The following is a 9,285-nucleotide window of genomic DNA, read 5'->3' as shown; positions in this document are numbered from 1 at the left end:
ATTTAATCAACTTGACACAAGCTAGTGTTATCTGGGAAGAAGGATTCTCAACTGAAAAATTCTCTACAATATTTGCTTGTAGGCAAGACTGTATTCCATTTTCTTGATTGATAATTGATGTGATAGGGCCCAGCTCTCTGTGGGCAGTGCCACTCTTGGGCAGGTAGTCCTGCATGGTATAAGAAAGCAGGTTGACTGCCTGGACTGAGTCTACCAGGTTGATCGCAGTCCTCGGGGGAGGATTTGTCCTGGAGGAGGTGGGAATGGGGGGTAAGCTGGGGGTAAGGGGAGGGGGTGGGAGGGGGGAGAATAGGGGAACCCATGGCTGATATGTAGAACTGAATGGTACTGTAAAAAAAAAGAAAGAAAGAAAGAAAGAAAGAAAGAAAGAAAGAAAGAAAGAAAGAAAGAAAGAAAGAAAGAAAGAAAGAAAGAAAGAAAAGAAAGAAAGAAAGCAGGTTGAGCATGTGATGGGTATCGAGCCAGTAAGCAGCATTTTTCCTCAGCTACTGCTACAGTTCCTGCAGTTCTGGGCTTTTGCCTTGAATATTTGCCATGGCTTCCATTGATGATGAACTGTAATAGAGTGGTATAGCCGAATAAATTATTTCCTCCACAAGTTGCTTTTACTCATTGCTGTTCATGTAATGACAATTCATCTACATCTCCACTTCACACTGTTAAAAGCGACTTGTCAATTCTAATGCACAGGATTTGATGAGATCAACCCCCTTTTGCCAATTGTCCCAGTTTAAATTCTGTTGCTGTGATAAAATACCCCAAGAAAAACAACTTAGCAGAGAAAGGTTTATTTTATCTCTCTATTTGAACTTACAATCTGTAACTGCAGGGAAGTCAGGGTGGCAGGTATTTGAAACAGCTTGTCATATCACAGTCAAGTGCAGAGAGAGAGCATGAATGCATGTTTTTGACTCCTCAGGCTACTTTCTATATTCCTTTTATATTTTCCAGGACCCAAGTATGGGATGGTGAGCCCCCCAGTGGAATAGATTTTTCCACATCAACTAATGTCATCAAGACAGTCTCCCACAGACATGACCACAAGACAATCTAGAAAATCTCTCCTTGTGACACCTTTGAGTGATTCAATATAGTGTCACATTTACCATGTAAACTATCTCATCTCACTTATGATGCCCACAAAGCATTTAGAGATCTTCATAAACTAGCTTCTTTTTGTCCACATTCAAATGTAAAGTAGATGACCAACAAAACTTTTTAAAAGCTTGACAATAAATATCTCATTTAAAATGGAGATCTACCTTTTATGGAAACTATATCTCACAGAGGAAATCTATCTCTACAGATTCCTTCCAATTTCTTACTAGAAGTAGCCTCATTTATCCAATTTTCATCCAGAGATCCAGCAGCAAACCTGATCATCACTTGGTCATCACTGGGAGAACTTCTCATGTGCTCACCTCTTCAGTATGGTGTATATTCCCTATTTCAATAAATTAAAATGTGAATAATGTCTGTGAGTTTCAACTATTTATTATTTCTCTATCATAATAATCTCATTTCATGTATACTACTTATAGTATAATGCATTCAATAAATACCTAACAAGATTGAGGGCTTTCCAGTCCCTGCACTGATTTGACAAGGCAGCATTGACAAGTATCAGGGCATATATAGAAGAGACTCACAAATACAGAAGCGTTTTAGTTCATTCTCAGGATCAAAGGAGAGTGAAAAAAAATTCTGTTTTTTCTGTTATGGTGGTTCATGATGTATCTTGTCCTGTCTGTGGTAAGCTGCTACAAGAATGTTCTGAAATGCATTTGGAAGAATCCATTGTAAGGTTTCATATTTCATCATGACAATGCTGTAATGCAGCTTATTTAGTATTGTTGCTACAATATCCTAATCTTTTATTGTAGTATTTAAACCTAAGTGTTTGTTCTCAGGACACATTTATTGTAAAATCTAAAGAAATCTGACATGATTTTAGGGATGTGCTCAATTTTCTATCTTCTTCATACAAATCTTTAATGTTTAGCTTTCTTTCTTTAAAAAAATACTTATTTATTTATTGTATCTTAATGCCAGTGTGTGTGTGTGTGTGTGTGTGTGTGTGTGTGTGTGTGTGTGTGTGTGTGTGTATGTGTGTGTGTGTTCTCTTGCCAAAAATTCTTATGTGGAGGCCAGAGGATAACTTTAATGGGCCAGTTCTCTCCTCCATCATGTGGGCTCCAGGGATCAAACTCAGGTTATCAGCTTTGGTTGCTGTGCATTTAGCTGGTGAGGCATCTTACTGGCCATGGTCAGAGTTCTTGTTTATGGCCATGGCTTTTTGGACCACCCTCAATGTCTTAGACTGACTTAAATCCTTGAATATGTATTACTTCAATAATTTAAATACCTTCATACTTCATTACTTTTATTCACTCTATCAAAGTGTCATTGTATATTCTTTTTTTGTTTGTTTTTACATTTATATATCTTTTCTGGTGTAGTATTTCATCAGGATATTATTATAATTGTTATTTTTACTGTTTAATTCTAGTAAGTGTTTGGTTTTTTTAGAAGAATCTTTCATTAGAAATGCCTTTTGCAAATATTTTCACTTTTGGTATAAGAATTGACTGTTTATCCTCCATATCTAAGATATAGTACATGCTATAAATATTTAGTATGCTGGACATAATTAAAATTCAAACTTTTAGGTTGGAGAGAAGACTTAACAATAAAGAGCACTTGCTGTAAAAAAAAAAAGAGGACAATAGTTTCAATCTGGCACCCATGTAATAAAACATACATGTCAATGTATATCAGTAACCTTAGGACTTAGGGATCAGATACAGAGGATCTGTGAAGTTTGCTGTCTGCCAGGCTGGATGAAAAGCATCATCTCCAGTTTCAGTGAGAGACTCTTCTTCAAAGGAATAAGACAGAGAGTTATAAAATAGGACTCTGAGATGCTATGCTGGCCTGAACATGTGCACACATGTGATAACATAAGATACTCATGCACAGAGGCAGGTAGGCCCAGAAGCGGCGCCCAGCAGGGACATATAGGCCCTGCTGCAGCCCACAGAGGTAGACAGGCAAGGCAGCAGCAGCAACCAGAGGCAGGTAGGCCCGCAGCGGCTGCGGCAGAGACATACAGGCCTGGTGGTGGTCTGCAGAGGTAGACAGGCCCTGCGATGGCGGCGGCCAGCAGAGACATATAGGCCCAGTGGCGGCGAAAGGCCGAGGCAGGTAGGCCTGGTGGTGGCGTTGGCAGGGACATACAGGCCCGGCTGCGGCCCACAGAGGTAGACAGGCCCAGCAGTGGTGACAGGCAGAGGCAGGTAGGCCTGGCGGCGGCGGCCGGCAGAAACATACAGGCCCGGCGGCAGCCGGCAGAGACAGACAGGTATGGTGTGGAGGCAGGCAGGCCCAGCAGGCGGTAGCTGAAACACAGTCTCAATAAAGACCAGAAACAACAACAATAACAACTCTCTCTCTCTCTCTCTCTTTCTCTCTCTCTCTCTCTCTCTCTCTCTCTCTCTCTCTCTCTCTCTCCCTCTCCCTCTCCCTCCCCCTCCCCCCCTCCTACCTCAGATATATGGAAAAGTGTGTAATTAAGATTAAAGTCATGTCTCTAGATCAAGTTGTAAAATCTGATTATACAGGAAGTTCAAGGCATAGTAAAGTTGCTTATTGTGTTCCTTTAAAGCAAGTTAAGTGAGATCAATACATAGTTGAATTTTGTGAAATTCCTTTTCTGCACAAATAGACATGATGTATGGTTTTCTTTAGCCTCTTAATATACAGGATTACAAAGGCTGACTGGTCTTGAAATTCTCTTAACTGAAATAAACACAATTGGCTAAGGTATATAACTTTATATATCATTAGGTAATAATCATTAATGATGTGTTGGTAGTTTTTAGATTTAAAATAATAAGAAAAGATATTGTGGATATTTCCCTATCTTTTGCACTGTCCTGACTTTTCTATCATGGTAATAAAAGCCCCATACCTAGATATTCTCTGAAAAATTCTATGGAAACATGTTGGGAAAGTTTATGGATGGTATCTCAAATTTTCAGTGGTTCAAGTCCAGGTTCCATGCATTAGGTTCTTAGGAACTCTCTTTCTCTGATATGCCACAACATGGCATGATGGGATACATGCAGAGGGAAGGAAAGGGATCATTAAATAAGAAGCCAGGTAGAGGAAGTTCAGGGACAGGCTTAGGATTTTCTAATAATACTCTTAAGATCCAATAGGTGTCACACAGGACACATCATGTAATGAGTTCCAAGAGCAGTGCCCTACAGAATTATGGGCTTCATAGTAGGATTTCTAAAGGCTCACACAGCTCACACCACCCACTACCATATGAATGAAGATCACAACACAGGAACCTGGACACCAAAGCATAGCTTAGGTCTATAGCAAGGACCTACTCACCTATGTGCTAGCAATGGTCTAATCTGAGAAACAAACACATTCTGTGTCTAATAGCAGTCCTGCCATTGGAACAGTAAACATAGAAAGAAATGATCTATAAAAAAGACATTTCCACCATAAGTACATGGGGATGAGTTATTTCTTAAGATGTGAAAGGTTATTTTGTTTCTGTATATAGTATCTCTTTATGTAGTTCCTCCCAAAAAGATTAGCACAAGAGGCACTCTGAATGCTCAGATTTTCACATGGTCTTTGGGTTCCCAGCACCCTCTGCTGAAAATTCCCAAGGCAAACTCTGAGTCTCTTTTCATTGAGTGAGCTCTATTTAAACGTCTGTCCTGGAAAGTTCTTGCACTTGAGTGAGTAGATTACAATTCCTACACCACAATGTAGTGAAAGATAGTTGTGAGATGAGGAAGGTCTATGGGACCAGGATGCTTCTTTCATCCTGATTATCAAAATAGACAGACAGGACCAGGCGAAGCTAAGTAATGGACTGAAAAAATGTCCAAGTTTTCTAGAGGTAAAAGTCTTTCTCTTGCATTCTTTGCTCTTTATTGTGGTTCATTCTATTTCAAGTTCTGCCAAGACTGTTAGCCTTTGCTTACCCAGGAGCCATGGGGACATGGGATGAGTCAGGAGATACCAAAATATTAGATGCTAGATTTCTGTTTGCCCTTCTCCAACTTTCCCTTTGTTTCCTTATGTCCTATTGGACCTTGTTTAATGACAATAGTAATTTGTCAACATTCACACATTTTTTTATTGATTCCTTTGTCTTTATCTCATTCTTAATATCTTTTTTCTGCTTTAAGATTGATCCAACCTAGGATGCCATGTTATGTTTACTAGATGTGTCTGTTCAGTTCCTGTCAGACTTTTCTTGATTTTTATGACTGATAGTTTTGAGGAGTTAGGGCAGGCAAACAAGAGGATATTCTATTGGAATCTCTTCTGTTTTTCTCATGACTAGACTGTGGTTATAGTTCATGGTTACAGAGGAAACCTACCAGATCTTGGACAGTAAATCAAAGGTGCCTGTGATTGACATGGTGTGCACATGTTGGTATTGACTGTGACTGTTGATGAACTGCTGATCACCTGGTTCCTTGTCAGTTTTCTCCATCATAAACTGATACAACCCCTGCACAGCAATCTTGCTCTTCCCTCTATGTTGCTTGCCTGCATCAAGTCACCCTGAGCTGCCAGCACTCAAGAGTCAAGTGTTGTGTTCCTCCAACTCAGGGAGGGGAGGGGCCATGAATTAATCTGGGACTCTTCCACAAAGGAGATTTGTTTCTTCTTGTTTACTATTTATTAGCCACTCATGTCTATCAATATGGACTCCAAGATATTGACATTCAAAAGGGTTTGATACAATATCTTATTGATTTATTTGTTTTGTTGCTGTACTTGTTTCATTGGCTGCTGAGAGCTCTTACTGTTGCTTCTTCTGCCCCCCTTCATTGACTTAAATCAGTAAGTGTTTCTTTTTTCAAAGCACTTCCTTAGTGCTCTAGGCCGCATCTTCTTTTCTTCCCAGAACTCACCTATTACAGGTGTGGACCCCACTGACACAATCATGAGGTGGTGAGAAGTTTAAAAGGTAAGGTCTCATAGGCAGTATTAATTTATTCCCAGCATGCCCTGAAAGAGACAATAGACCTCCTCTCATACTCTCTGTTTGTTCTCTGATATCATGAACTGAGTAGCTGTTCTTGCTCCAGGATCTCCCTGCTAATGTTGCTTTAAATGATACTATTGGTTCAAAGACAGGTGGGATCATTTGGCCATGAACTGAACCATCCAAAGCCTGAGGCCAAAATTATCCTTTCTTTGTTATAAGTTCATTTTTCAAGTATTTTGATATAATGACTGAAAGCTGACTAATTCTAAGTGTTTGGAAATTGTAGACATTGTATGGGATAGAATGCACTTTAGGGCACTAGCTGGGGCTTATAAGAGAGGTGAAGATTGATTGCATTGAAGTGCAACATCTAAGGACACCCAACAGAGTCAATGATGTACTCATTCATTTATTTACAGAATCACTTAATGGTTATTGTATGGATACCTGGGTTCTGGTCACTGAGGCACAGTAGCTCTATCTTGAGGAATGACATAAAGCACATACATTATTGCTGACTTAGTCCACAGACCAACATGTCATTCAAAAATGTTTAATACCATTAGTGACCAATTACACCCCTTCTTTCAGGATTTGTTGGCCAAGAGTTGACCACTTTAGATTTGTTAATGTCTAATACTGATTACCAACTTGACTTGATCTAGAGTCACATGGAAAATAATTCTCTTAGTATACATGTGAGGAATTCTGCAGATTAGGTTAGTGCTTGGGCATGCCCATGAAGGATCACTTGATTAGGTTTATTGAGGCAGGAAGAACAACCCTAAAGGTAGTTGGTAGCATTCCATTGGACCCTAGACTGATGAAAAGGAGAAAGCTGAACAGGAACATTTACCATTCTCTTATTCTCTTCTTTTTGACGATAGACATAATGTGATCAGGTTCTTCAAGCTATTGCCCCCTTGACATCTTCAACAGAATAGACTGAAATTTTGATCTGTAGCCAAAGTAAACACTTTCATCCTTAAAATTGTTTTTGTTGGTGTATTTTATCACATCATCAGTGAATGGATCTAAGATATTCTTATTTCCAGGCACTTAGCATATTCACAGATGTGTTGCCTCTTGTTGCCCTGATTTATATATTGTGGTGTGAGAAAAGATTGGTGACAAAGTGACATTGAGCAGAGATAGCAAAGAAGAGGAAAATGAAGACATATTGGAAGAAGCAGAGGCATCACTATATTTAACTCAATTTGCCAACACATTTTGGTAGCTAAAATGGGAACTGGTAGATGCTATAAAATCTGTCCTTGATCCTGTGGCTAGGGTTGAAGGGCAGAGGAGGTGAGCCATGTTCAGATTGTATATACACTGTAGTGGTGCGTAGGTGCAAGTTGGTCCAGTCTGTGAGAAATTTTCATGGCAGTGCATCTTAAGTTTCAACTGTTGGTTACTTGGGACTGACCTTGATGAGAGTCATTACATGATGGAATGTCATAAGCACTACAAGTCAGCACTTTCTCCTCTTTCAGAGACAAATTTTTAACATTTCTCATTTTAAGAGTATTCATGCTCATTTTAAACTCATCATTTCGTGTGGGTAAGTGAAGAAAGAAAAAGCAAAATGACTCAAACTCTGAATTTCACAGCATTTCTATCATGAACAGCAGGGATAAGAAAAAAGGTGACAGAGACTACATTGACTTCAGAAAGCATATTTTTAATTTTTCGTTGTTTTTTTTTTTGATGAAGGCTATCTGAGAATGCTTGGTCAAATAGGAAAAAGAACAATTTTTATTCATAAAATTAGGATGAAGCAAATTCAAGAATATCAGTAAGGTTAGAAGTTTGGTTATAGTGGAGTCCAGGAGACAGAAAGTATACAGTGAGGACCAGCCCATGACAATGGATTCTAGATCCCCAGATGCACTTAGAAAGGGACTCTTCACATTGTCAGGAGGATAACAGAACAATTTCCAGACCCCAGAAGAAGACCATGTGATAAGAATAAGTGATTGACAGTCTGGGTTGGCTGAGGCATCTACAGGCCCACTTGATGCCATGAAACTCATGTGGTAAAAGACAACCACGGGCCAGCTTGGGTCCATCCTCACATTCCAAGGCTTGCAGAAGGCACCCTCGTGTTTTGCCAGACAAGGAGGTACCACTTTGATGAGCAAATATATGATGGAGAAATGGGAGACAAAGAGATGCAGAACAGTCATTGTGCTGTGGAATGAGGCAGATTGAAGAATCAAAGGTGATGAGGAACTGGCTGATGTAAGTGGCCCATTTGTTACCTGGGACCAGGGTGACTCAGGGCCCAGGTTGCTGCTAAGGACCATGTCCAGGTCCTGTAGTCCTACCTTAGCCTGTGACCTGTTGACATCTATAACCCATATTTCCACCAAGGGTAACAAGGATGCTCGGGATCTTTTGCACTACCTGTGGCCATTTTGGTGGCCAAGGACTATGCTTCCACTGGTGTCATGCTTATCTGAGTGAACTGTGCTGCTACCCAGCAACATAGTGACATTTGAACCCAGGCTGTGATATGGGGCCATGTGTGTGTCTGTGGCTCTACTGTAGCCAAGGTATCAGTTAGTGTCTGTGACTCCTGAATCCACTGAAGGCCATGCCAATTGCAGGGGTCTGGGATGCTACCTGGGGTCATCTTGTTGTCTGAAGCTAGCACTGAGGTGATGCCAATGAGAGTGGATTGCACTGCCACATTGGGCCATGGTTACATCCAGGTCCAGGCTGCTACCAAGGACCATGTCTGGGTCCATGGTATTACAACAGCCAGAGATTGTGTTGGTATATGTGACCCATGTTACATTAATATCTGAGTCTATGTCATAACCTGAGTCCATGTTAGTGTCCAGGGATAGTGCTGCTATGGGGGACATGCTGATTTGAGTGGCTGTGCTGCCACACAGGGCCATGTTTGACCAGGTCCTGGCTGCTGCCAAGAGCCATGTCTTGGTATGGGACTCTACAACAGGTTCTGAGTTGATGTCTGTGGCTCTTGTTACCACCTAAGGCCATAAGGATGAGCCCATGTTGGTGTCTAAGGTCAATGGTGCTGCTGAAACCATACTGATGTGGGTGGCCTATGCTTAATTAATTTTTTGTGCTTATTTTTTATAGGGTTTTCTTTTGAGGGGGAACACAGCAGGGGTGAGGAGCAGGATTAGGGAGCATAATGTGAAATTCCCATAGAATCAAGAATATTGTTAAAAGAAGAAGAAGAAGGAGGAGGAGGAGGA

General features: G+C 40.5%; 1 protein-coding gene across 1 annotated transcript in view; it reads left to right on the top strand.

Moving 5' to 3' along the window:
• LOC143266765 (uncharacterized) overlaps window positions 1-9,285 on the top strand; it is a 401,183-nt gene that overhangs the window by 80,229 nt on the left and 311,669 nt on the right. The window lies entirely within an intron of this gene.

The sequence above is a fragment of the Peromyscus maniculatus genome, chromosome 2 (genome assembly GCF_049852395.1).
Source record: "Peromyscus maniculatus bairdii isolate BWxNUB_F1_BW_parent chromosome 2, HU_Pman_BW_mat_3.1, whole genome shotgun sequence".
In the NCBI taxonomy this organism is placed as follows: domain Eukaryota; kingdom Metazoa; phylum Chordata; class Mammalia; order Rodentia; family Cricetidae; genus Peromyscus; species Peromyscus maniculatus.
This window is presented reverse-complemented; position numbering and strand designations above follow the sequence as displayed.